Below are 12,444 nucleotides of genomic sequence, written 5' to 3'. Positions count from 1 at the left end.
CTGGTTCCCAAGGTTGCAGGGAGCTTGCTATCTACTTCTCAGACTCAGAACACCCCACTTGCAGAGTCCACCAAGTAAAGCCTCTGAGAAATAAAACTTAGATAAGACCAGCATCTGCCAAGACCAGGAAGCATAATTCCAATTACCAGACTCCTTAGAAAACAGACAATTCCTGAGACTGGTTTGGCTGAAAAAGAGAAAATCTTTGAGTATAAAAGGAGAAATGAATGGAACTAAACTATTTGACAGCTGGTTCTGTTCCACACTAGTCTTGCCAAACCTCTATGAGTAGGGTGGTCTTGGCTAACCAGTGTGGATTGGCAGCTATGTCCTTCTCCGAGGTCAGTGAGAAATCTTCTTGGCCCTGGGATTTACATTTTAAAACTGGGCCTCCAGGACAGTGAAATGGGTCCATGTTATAAGCCTATGAAAAAAGAGGAGCCATGTTTCCTGCTGTGGTCCTCCAGACAAATCCTCTAACATAGTGGTAGGGCCAGGACTGCTAGGTGCCACCTGAGCTCACCACGTCTGAGGTAGCTGAGTAACATCTAGTTCATGATTAGATTTCTCTGCTACATATTGAGTTCCTGAAAAACATGTCTTATACTTTCAAACTCGGCCCTCCTTTAACAGAATCTTTTTTCAAAGATAACAAAGTTCTTAACATATTACTTTTATTAATTATGAGGGAATTTCATAGAAAATACATTACACTATTTTCATTGCTCTCAGAATCAAATTCCTAATCAAATTCATTTGCCACACTAATTTTTTTTCTTTAAAACACATCAACTGAAATATGTGTTGTTAATATGCTTATTATAACATGATCAAAGTCTCAGTACCAAGTCCCTTAAAGAAAACTAGGTTCATCCTTGCCACACCTTGGAACCACCCCCAAGAAGAAGACATCTGTCCTGAAAATCTCTATACTTCATAATCTTGATCACAATTTTTCTTATTTATTTATTATGATTTGTTCACTTTGTATCGCCTATGATGCCCCCTTCTTCTTCTACTTCCAGTCCCACCTAGCCTCCTTCTTCTATCTCTATAACAAATTTTAGTTTCCTGAAAGGGGAGGTCCTCCTCCCCCTTCTATCTGACCCCAGTTTATCAGGTTTCAGCAAAGCTGGCTGCATCATCTTCCTCTGTGGGCTGAATTTCAGGGCATTGTTCTCTTCTGCCATCCATTCCCTCTATTTATGACACAATTCCTGCCAACTCTGCTGCATGCTTCCCAGAGCTCTGAGGGAAGGGAGAATTTCATAGTGAAATTTCATTTGCTGTGTGTTTTAAGGTCTCTCTTGGCATAATATTAGACTGTGGGTTTTTCTATGGAATCCCATTTGATACAAAAGGAAGCATCTTTATGGATTCAAGAACATGGCGCTGATTAATGAGTTGAGAGCAGAGAGCAACATACTTTAATAAAAACAGTATGAGTTGCTTGAAAATTTCCATAAGATGATCTGGCCCCAAAACTCAATAAACTGCCATCCAATCCCTCTAGTGGAAGACCTGTGTAGTCACAATAGATGGCCTTTTTGACCCCACTATTAGTAGACCTCCTAAGAAGTGAGTACATAACATATTTGTCTTTCTACATTCAGTTTCTTCAGCCCGGAAGATTTTTCCTGGTTCCATTTATTTGCCTGAAAATATCTTGTTCTCATTTCCTTAGCTGAATAATACTGTTATAAAAATATTCCACTCTGTTATAAAATAATAAATATTATAAAATAATACTCATAAAAAATTTCGATCCAGGAGATGGTCAGTCCTGTTCTTTAGTCTTTGGAAGTTGTTGGGACTTTAATCATTGTATTGAATGACAAACTTTCAGGATAAATATGCTCTTTTAGCCTAGAATTCCCTCTATCTTCTACCTCCTGGTGATCTGAATTGCAATGTCCCCTTGAAAGCCATCTATTTACATGTGGAGTCCTGAGTGAGGTAATGTCTGGTTAGGGATAGGAGGAATGGCCTTGTTAGATAATATAATTTCTTTTCTTTTTCTAATTTCTTTCTCAGCCCTTTTATCTTTTGTATACAGGAGGGCTACTGATTTTTTTTAATTTAATTTTGTATCCTGCCACATTGCTAAAGGTGTTTATCAGCTGTAGGATTCCTGGGTAAAATTTTGGGGTCAATCAGGTATATTATCATATCATCTGCTAATAGTGAATTTTTGACTTCTTCCTTTCTGATTTGAACCCACTTGATCTCCTTCAATTGTCTTATTGCTCTAGGAAGGACTTCCAGAACGATGTTGAAGAGATATGGAGAGACTGGGCAGCCTTGCCTTGACCCTGATTTTAGTGGGATTGCTTCAAGTTTCTCTATGTATATTTTAATGAAGACTATAGGCTTGCTATATATTGCCTTTACATATAGTTACATATACTTACATATATTTACATATGTGCCTTGTAACCCTGATCTCTCCAATACTTTAAACATGAGTGCAGGTTGGATTTTGTCAAATGCATTTACAACATCTAAGGAGATAATCATGTGCTATTTTTCTTTAATATGTTTACAAGGGTGGATCACATTGATGGATTTCCAAATATTGAACCACCCCTGCATACCTGGAATGAAGCCTACATTTCATAGTGGATGATATCCTTGATGTGTTCTTGTATTCAGTCGAAGACATGAAAAACATTTGTAAGATCCTAAACAAGCAAGTTAAAGATTTGGATGAAAACAAATTTCAACTCTGTGAAGAAGACATCAGAAGATGGAAAGATTTCTCATGCTCATTGTAAAAGTGGTCATTTTACCGAAAGCAATATACAGATTCAATGCAATTCCCATCAACTACCAAGACAATTTTTCCAGATCTTGAAAGAAAAAAATCTCAACTTCATGTGGAAAAATAACAAACCAAGAATTGCTAACACAATCCTCCACAATAAAAATCTGGAGGTATCTCCATCCCTGATCTTTATTACTATTATACAGCAATAGTAATAAAAACTGCATGGTACTGGCATAGAAATAAAATGGTGGATCAATGGAACCAATTAAAGACCCAGAAATAAACCCACACACTTATGGACATCTGATTTTTTCTAACATAGCAAAACCACAAAACAGAAAAAAAAAAGATATGATCTTCAACAAGTGGTGCTCACCTAACTAGATGTCTACATGTAGACAAATGAAAATAGATCCATACTTATCAATGTGTACAAAACTAAAGTCAAAGTGGATTAAAGACATCAGGATACTAGACACATTAAATAGGATAGAAGAAAAAGTGGGGAAGAGCCTGGAAGTCATTTGCACAGGAGACAACTTCCTGAAAAGAACACCAACAGTACAGGCCCTAAGAGCAAAAATCAGTAAACGGGACCTCATGAAACTGAAAATCTTCTGTAAAGCAAAGGACATTGTTATCAAGACAAAACGGATGCCTACAAAAGGGAAAGATTCTTCACTAAGTCTCTATGTGATAGAGGTTTAATATATAGTGTATATAAAGAGCTAAAGAAGTTGAAAAGCAAAAAATCAAGAAATGCATTTAAAAAATGGGAAACAGGGGAAACAGAATACACTAGATAGAGTTATATCGAATTGCAGAAAAACACTAAAAGAAAGGTTCAACATCATTAGCCATCATGGAAATGCAAATCAAATAATGTGGAGAGCCGGGGCTTGGTTGCCATGGCGCTGGCTTCCGCCCTCAAAACTGGTAAACCATTATGACCATTGGGCAACCGTCTTCATGAGCCCAGCCCGGGGTGTCATATGGGGTGATGGGTGAGCAGCCAATCAGGGGATGATACATCATCTCACACCATGGGTGAGCAGCCAATCAGGGAATGATACGTCATCTCACACCACACTGGTGCGAGCAGGGCTTATAAAAACAGCGCCACTTCAGGGCTCGGGGTCTTCCTCCTTTCATAGCTTGACTGTAATAAAGCTTGCTGCAGAAGGATCCTGTTGTCAAATGTGCATTCTTGCTAGCGAGACGATTACGTGGGTCGCAACAAAATAACCCTGAGATTTCACCTTACACCCATCCGAATGGCCAAGATAAAAAACTCAAGTGACAACACATGCTGGAGAGGTTGTGGAGAAAGAGGAACCCTCCTCCACTGCTGGTGGGAATATAAATTTGTACAACCACTTTGGAAATCAATCAGGTGTTTTCTCAGACTACTAGGAATAGCACTTCCTCAAGATGCAGCTATACCAATATTAGGCATGTATCCAAAAGGGGCTCAAGTACACAATAAAGACATTTACACAACCATATTTGTAGTAGCTTTATTTGTAATAAGCAGGACCTCAAACAACCCAGATGCCCCAAAACTGAAAAATAGATACTGAAATTGTGGTACATCTACACAATGAAATATTGCTTAGCAATAAAAAAAAATGCAATCTTGAAATTTGCTGGTAAATGGTGGGAACTGGAAAACATCATTCTGAGTAAGGTATATCAGAAGCAGAAAGACACACATGGTATAGAATCACTCATGTAGAGGTATAATATAGGATAAACCTAATAAAATCTGTACACCTGAAAAAATAATCAAGAGGGAGGACTTTGGCTTAATGCTAAATTCCCATTTAAAAGGCAAAGAGGATGGACATCAGAAAGATGGAGAAAACAGGGGACAAAATTAGGACCCTGCCACAGAGGGCTTCTGATAGGCTCTGCCCTGCAGACTATCAAAGCAGATGCTGAGACTCTTGGCCAACTGTTGGGCAGAGTGCAAGAAATCCAATGAAAGAAGTGGGAAATAGTAAGATCTGGAGAGGACAGGAGCTCCACAAGGAGAGCAACAGAACCAAAAAATATTGAGCACAGGGGTCTTTCCTGAGACTCATACTCGAATCAAATAGAGATAACCTAGAACCTCTGCACAGATGTAGCCTATGAAACCAACCCTCCTTCTACCCCTATGTCCTCTCTCTAGTTCACTGATAGGGGAGGTTGTCCTCCCCATTCTGACTCTAGCTTATCAGGTCTTAACCAGGCTGGCTGCATCTTCTTTCTTCTTTTGTGGCCTGATTCCCAGGGCATTTTTTTCCTTGTATCCTCCATTCCCTCTACTTTTGACACTTTTTCTACAATCTCTCCTACAGGCATAGCATTGGGAACAATGACTTCCTCTGACATGAACTGATTGGCGTGGTTTTTATCACCTCTCTCAGATGAGGGAGCAGCCTTTCCAGGCCACAGAGGACCACAATGCAGCTTGATGTGATACTGATGTGATCTGATAGACTAGTATCAGAAAGAAGAAGAAGAAGAAGAAATCTCCTTTTAGTGGACTAGGGGAAGGGCATGTGTGGAGAAGGGGAAGAGAACATGAAATGGGAGGGGAGGAGGGGGCTTATGGGGTTATACAAAGTGAATAAAGGAAAATTAAAAAAATAAAAATTAAAAATATTAAAAATATATAATTCCTTTGGATTTATATTATAGAAGGAGTGTTTTGAGGTTGATATGTCAATGAAAGTGACCAGTGTAAAAATTGTCAATATATTTTTTATTAATTTTGTGGGAATTTCATATAATATACATTATACTACTTTTCCATTGCTCCCAGGTTCAAATTCATAGCCATGTTCACACTAATTCTTTTTCTTTAAATATATATAAATTCTGATATGTGTTGTTCATCTACTGATTGGAACAAGAGCAGAATCTGAGTGCCAAGTCCCTTAAAGAAAAATTAGTTCATCCTTGCTGTACCCTGAACCCTCCCCCAAGAAAAAGCCATCAGTCCTGAAGAGCTTTACACTTTATGACCTTGATCAAAGTTTTTCTTATGTATTTATTTATTACTAATCTTTCACTTGGTATCCCCTCTGCTGCTTTCTCCCTCTTCTCCTTCCAATTCACCAACCCTCCTTCTTCTACCCCTATGCCCTCTCTCTAGTTCACTGATAGGGGAGGTCATCCTCCTCATTCTGACTCTAGCTTATCAGGTCTCAACCAGGCTGGCTGCATCTTCTTTCTTCTTTTGTGGCCTGATTCCCAGGGCATTTTTTCTTTGTATCCTCCATTCCCTCTACTTTTGACACTTTTCTTGCAGGCTCTCCTACAGGCATTATAAAGATCTGAGGGAAGGGATAATTTCATAGGGAAATCCATTTAGAGCTGTGTGTTTTAAGGTCTCTCTCTGCATAATATTGGAATGTGGGTCTCTGTATTCCATTTGATGAAGAAGGAACCATCTTTGTTTATCCAAAAACATGACATTGATCTATTTTTGAATGCAGAGATATTTTAATATCAGACTAGGTTACTTTAAAATTTCTGTAGGATTACCTTGCCCAATAAATCATTAATTGCCATCCAATCACACTCCACACTGGTGGAAGACTGATTTGGTCACTACAGTTGGCCTATTGGAAATTTATCACCTGATATTAGGAGACCTCCTAATAAGGAAATACATACCATTTTTGTCTTTCTGAATTTTAGTTACTTCAGCCAGGAAGATATTTAGTGGTTCCATCCATTTGCCTGAAAATATGTTTTTGTCATTTTCTTAGGTGAATAATAGTCCTTTATGTAATTATACCACATTATCCCCAAAGGAGATTATCAAACCTGTTCTTTACAACTTGGAAGTTGCTGAGACTTTAATCATTGTATTGCATTACAAACTATCAGGGTAACTATGTTCTTTTAGCCTTAGAATTTCCTCCATCTTATCCCACTTCCTGGTGATTTGATTTGAAAAGTCCCCTTGAAGCTCTCTATTTACATGTTGAGTCCCCAAGGAAATGCCTGGGAAGTGTTCAGAGGTATGGCCATGTTAGACAAAATAATTCCTGTTGTAGTTATAATATAGGAGGGTGTTATTCAAGGATGATATGCCAATGAAAGTGACCAGACAGAAATGAGTCTCTGTCTCTCAGTCTCTCTCACCGTATATATTTGTTTATGTTGGTCTCAGTCTCTGTATCTGAATCTGCCTCTGTAACTCTCTCCCTCTTTTTCTATCTGTATACCTCTCTCTGCCTACTGCTTATAGTACATTATGGAAAGCTCTCCATTGTCCTGAATTACTACAACAAGATGACTGCTTGCATTTGTGTACCTAAATGATCTGTATAAAAATATGAGCAAGATCCCAATTAAAAACTTTGTGTTCAAAGATTTGCCTTTGTTAGGGAGCATTTTCCCACTAAGTAATTCACTCATTCAAGGCACATCTGTACTTTTATGAATAATAATGAAATCTGTGATAATGTGATAGTCACGTCTGTTCAGCCTCTCTCTCAAGCAGGCTGTCCACTTGATCCTTTTAATAACTGGCTCCTGAAACTATCACTGGCTTTCACCTGTTTCATGACATCTTTATCCCTCTCATCCAATCAGCACCTGAGAGAATCTTGAGGTTTCCATGGAGATAACTAAACAGACTTTCCTCTGTGTACAGAATCTCTGATCCTCTGCATGCTTGACTTTTTTTGTGAAATTCAAGAAGCCTTTATCTTATTCCTTTATCCAGATCCTCCATTTTTACTTATGTTTACCTCTGTAACAATATCACATAGGAAATGAAACTTTAATGTTTATTTAATTAGAAATCTTCCTAAGAGGGAAGCTTCATAGTGATTTGGCATTAAGGGGAATGAACTGAATGACAAGGTTATCTCCTACTGTGGTCTTGGATCTGATATTTCATAGGTTGTGACTTAGAACTGAGCAGTTACTCATGTTCTCAGAAAATGTATCTTCTCATTCTTATTGATATAATAGGCTGGCAGGGCCCTAGGGTTCTATTGAAACTTTAAGAGCAGTGTAAATAGTAGGAAACCAGAGAATTCCTGGGACTGGTTGGGTTGAACTTGTGAAAGATAGGTGAGTGTAAAAGGAGAACTGATGGGCAATAAACTATTTGACAGCTGGGGCTGTTCCACACAAGGGTTGGACCCCTCTATGAGAGTTTTGCTTTACTGTGTCCTACTCAGTGGTCAGTGAGTAATCCTCTTGGTCCTGCGGATTACAGTTATATACCTAGTACATAAGAACAACAGTGTTTCCTGCTGTGATTCTTCAGACAAACCCTCTAAAGGTAGTGTCAGTGTGAGGAATGGTTGTTCAGAGGTGTCATGGGTCTGACATAGCTGGGTAAAAACTAGTTCATGGCTAGGATTTCCAGCTACATAATGAGTTTCTGGAAAACATGCCTTTCAAAGCAAAATCTGCCCTCCTTTATTGGAATATTTTCTCCAAGTTAAATGTCATTATAAAAGTTGTCAACATATTATTTTTATTGCCAAGTCCCCCCGCCCAAAAAAAATACTGAGTTAATTTTGTGGGCAACAGCCCACAAAAAAGTCATCAGTCCTGAAGAGCTCTAAATTTCATAACCTTGATCACAGAATTTTTAATGTATTTATTTATTTATATTTGTCATGCCCTCTGCTACGTATTCTCTCTTCTCATTACAGTTCAACCAACTTTCCTTCTTGTACCTTTATTCCCTTTCTCTATTTCCCTGATACAGAAGGTCTTCCTCCTCTTCTATGTGACCCTAGCTCATCAGGTCTTATCAAGGTTCTCTGCATCACCTTCTTCTATTGCCTGATATACAAGGCATTGTTCTTCTAGTGTCCTCAATTTCCTCTACTTATGACTCTCTTCCTGCCTCTTCTGCAGGCTTAGCACAGAACTGAGTGAAGGTAGAGTTTCAAAGGGAAATCCCATTTAGACCTGGGTGTTTTAATATCTCTCTCTGCATAATATCAGACTGTGGGTCTCTGTATGCAATCCCATTTGATGTAGACGGAAGCATCTCGGTGAGTCATGTCTCCAGACCTGATCCCCCTGCTCCTTTGTTTGCTTGTTTGTTTTTGTTTTTGTAAGACAAAAGGGTCTCTTTGTATCCTGACTATCTTGAAACTCTGTAGACCAGGCTGGCCTCAAAGTTGCAGAGATCTGCCTGTCTGCTTTCCCAGTGCTGGGATTAATGGTGTGTACCACCAGTGGCCGGCTGAGCCCTGTTTCCTTAGTACTACCACATGTGGCCAACAAGCCTTTACCATAAGGGACACAGCTAAGCTGCAGCAGAGCTGAGAGATGCAGTTGTCTGAGTCACAGAACTTATCTAGAACAGTCTTGGGCAGCGTGAATCTTCATTCAATTTTGATTTAAAGGATATAGTTGATGGTGACTATAGGTTCCTTGTCAGGTCCTAGGTTTTGTGAGTCCCCAGGTCCACTCTTTGATCATGAGTGACCTAAGATGATCCTTGCCTCCTGCCTGGTTGTCCACACCTTGTGTTTCACCTAACATTCCTACTACCAAGAAAAGTTTTTTGTGGTTGTTGTTTATTTTTTTTCAGATTAATTTATTTTAGCTAGGCAGAGACCTCTCTGTGGAGATCTCAGTTAGGCTAAAGTGTGTCTGCTGATGGCAGAGTCCTGGGTCTGTTAACTTATTACTGAATCTACAGGGAAACATGGAGTAAAAAAAAAGGTTAAGTATGAAGAGCACTCAGTTCTGATGAAGGAGATGACAACGAGATGACTGCTTGATGATATGACATCATTGATGGTATCTGTAAAATTATAAGCAAGGTCCCAATTAAATGTTCTTTGTTCAAAAAGTTGCCTTGGTAAGGGAGCAGTTTCACAGTAAGTAATTCACTGAAGACTAAGGACATATCTGTGCATTAAAAAAATGGATTCTGTGATAATGTGAAAGTCATATGTCAAGGACAATTGACTTTATTAATGACCACTTGAAAGAAATATGTTTTCTGAACTAAGAGTCATAGACACAGGAACTGACATATCGGGGTTGTGTTCTTTCGGCTGCTCAGATTGAGGTATGCAGGGCTGACCAGCATTTCTCTCAAGCATGCTGTCCACTTGGCCCTTTTAATATATGGCTCCTGAAATTCTAACTGGCTTTCACCTGTTTCATGACATCATTCTCCATCTCAGCCAATGAGCACCTGAGAGAATCTTGAGGTTTCCATGGAGGTGAATAAACAAACTTTCCTCAGTATCCAGTACCTATTATTCTGTGTGCAATTGACTTTTTTTTAGAAACCCAATAAGCCTTTTTCTCATCCCTTTATCCAGACCCCACACCTTTAATCCTGTTTACCTCTGGGACAATGCCATGTAGGAAATGAATCTTTAATGTTTATTATATAGGACAGTGTCCTAAGTAGGGAAGCTTCAAAATGATGTGGAATTAAGGGGAATGTACCAAATGAAAAGGTGATCTCCTACTGTGGTTAGGACCTGAAATTTCCTAGGTTTGAATTTGAACTGAGCAGTTCCTGGCATACTCACTATAAGAACCTTGACATTCTTGTTGATATATAGGATAGCAGGGTCTAGGGTTCCTTGGGGTATTGAGTCTTTATGAGTGGGTTAATTAGAAGGAAACCAGACAATTCCTGGGAATGGTTTGGATGACACAGAGAATGATCACTGTATATAAAAGAAGAAGTGAGCAGCAATACATTTCTTGACAGCTGGTGCTCTTCCACACTAGTTTTGTCAACCCTCTATGATCAGGCATGCTTTGGCTGACCTGGCTGGATCAGCAGCTGCTATTGAGTTGTCAGTGAGGACCTCTCATGGTCCTGGAGTTTACAGTTAAAACTGGACCTTCAGGAGAGAGAAATTTGTCTGTGGTCTATGCCTAGGACACAATAGCATCTGTGACCTCCAGAGAAACTCCCTAAAAGTATTGTTAGTTCCAGGACTGCATGTTCAGAGATGCCATCTGAGCTCATGAGGTCTGAGGTAGCAGTGTAACCACTAGTTCATGGCTAGGATTCTCTGCTCCATAATGAGTTCCTGGAAAGCATGCCATACAATGTCCAAAATCTTTCCTCCTTTAGCAGATGGATTTCTCCATGTTAAAAGTCATTGTAGAGAGGCGGGGCAAGATGGCAGCACAGGGGGGACTCTCATTCTGAACAGCAGCAGAGCAGGATCGGAACAGTGACCAGCAAGCAGAACTTGAGGCCATAAAACAAAAGTGATTGTGTTTCCCAGGTGAGAGGATACCCCATGGTGGGGGATTCAATCAGCTTTAACTCACCTGGCTAAACCGCAGTAGCCAGGTTCCGCCAGGTGCTTGGTCACCAGCCCAGAGCTACACACTAGCATGATCTGGTCACTGTCCCAGACTGAACTGGGGGCCCACAACATCACAGAATGGATTTTCCAGTCGAGAGATAACCCCACAGAACAGGAAACAATTGGGACTGACCTTAGGTCACCGAGAAATTCCCTGGAAATGAATCAGGTTCTGAGGGTGTCCCAGGAGCCAGCCAGGAGCCAGAGCCCAGGACTCAGGCGCCTGCACAGAGCCCTGCCTGCCTGTGCACCTGATTCACTGCCACAGATAGAACTGTGGGCCCCAGGGCACCAGAGACTCAGTTTTACCATTGGGTGCAAACCCACAGGGAAGAAAATGGCTGGTCTGATCTCAAAGCACTCAGCCAATACCTCCACCCCGAAAAGGTCTCCAGAAAAATTTCCCAGTTTAGGCAGATGCCCAGGCTCCCAATGGCCAGAAAGGCAAGCGTCTGTGCCTGTGGGTTCTACTCGCCGCCATCCCAGACAGAATGGTGGCCCCCAAAGCAAAGACTTGGTGTCCCTGGCAGAAGGAAACCCCTCCCCAGAGGGGGATCATCAGGTCAAACACTTAGGACACGCAGCACCTTCTGGATTCACTCAGACTCTAGGCTATATCTTTCTAATGCTGGCAGGAGCTCTGTGCTCAGCCACCATTATTGAGTACCCCTAGGGCACTGGGGCACACAGCTGCATCCTCAGACCTACAAAAGCCAGAGAGCCATTACAGCAGCCCTCAGATACTGTGCCAAGGATCAACCAGTTATCCCTAGCTAGACTGACAAAACTGTGGGAATCCCTAGTCTTTCAAGAGGGCTGCATAAACAGCATCTGGACCAGAGCAGTGCCTGCAGCCGACATCCCAGACAGAGCCACCCAGCCTCCAGACCAGATGTGCAACCTAGGTGCACATTCTCTAGGCCCAGAGCAGAGCACTCAGCCTCTGGCCCAGAGACTTGCTGGGCAATCCTCTCTGGACAGATATCATGCAGACCCTAAGAGAACACAGATGTCAGCCCAGGCTACTATACCCTGCAAAACTCTCAGTCCTCATAGACTGAGATGACAAAATATTCAATGACCAAAACAAATTTCAACAATACCTGCATACAAATCCAGCATTACAGAAGACACTGGAAGGCAAAATGCAACCCAAGAAAATTAGTTTCTTTCAAGAACACAGGAAATAATTAACCTTAGTACAGTAAAACAAAAAGCAACCAATCACACAAGCTTATGACCACAGCCAACATCAAAATCAAAGGATCTAACAGCCACTGGTCATTAATCTCTCTCAACATCAATGGACTCAACTCTGCAGTAAAAAGACACAGAGTAACAGAATGTATATGT

The 12,444-nt window shown here is 40.6% G+C and overlaps 1 long non-coding RNA gene across 1 annotated transcript in view; it reads left to right on the top strand.

Annotated features, from left to right (window-relative positions):
* LOC132651592 (uncharacterized) overlaps nucleotides 1-4,304 on the top strand; it is a 49,842-nt gene extending 45,538 nt beyond the window's left edge. Inside the window, exon 10 of the long non-coding RNA XR_009589179.1 lies at nucleotides 2,547-4,304. This is a non-coding gene — a long non-coding RNA (uncharacterized LOC132651592). The remainder of the gene's footprint in view (nucleotides 1-2,546) is intronic.
* Nucleotides 4,305-12,444: the final 8,140 nt, after the last annotated feature.

This window comes from Meriones unguiculatus (genome assembly GCF_030254825.1).
Source record: "Meriones unguiculatus strain TT.TT164.6M chromosome Y unlocalized genomic scaffold, Bangor_MerUng_6.1 ChrY_unordered_Scaffold_23, whole genome shotgun sequence".
Taxonomy (NCBI): Eukaryota; Metazoa; Chordata; class Mammalia; order Rodentia; family Muridae; genus Meriones; species Meriones unguiculatus.
The sequence above is the reverse complement of the archived record's forward strand: the minus strand, read 5'-3'. Positions and strand labels throughout refer to the sequence as shown.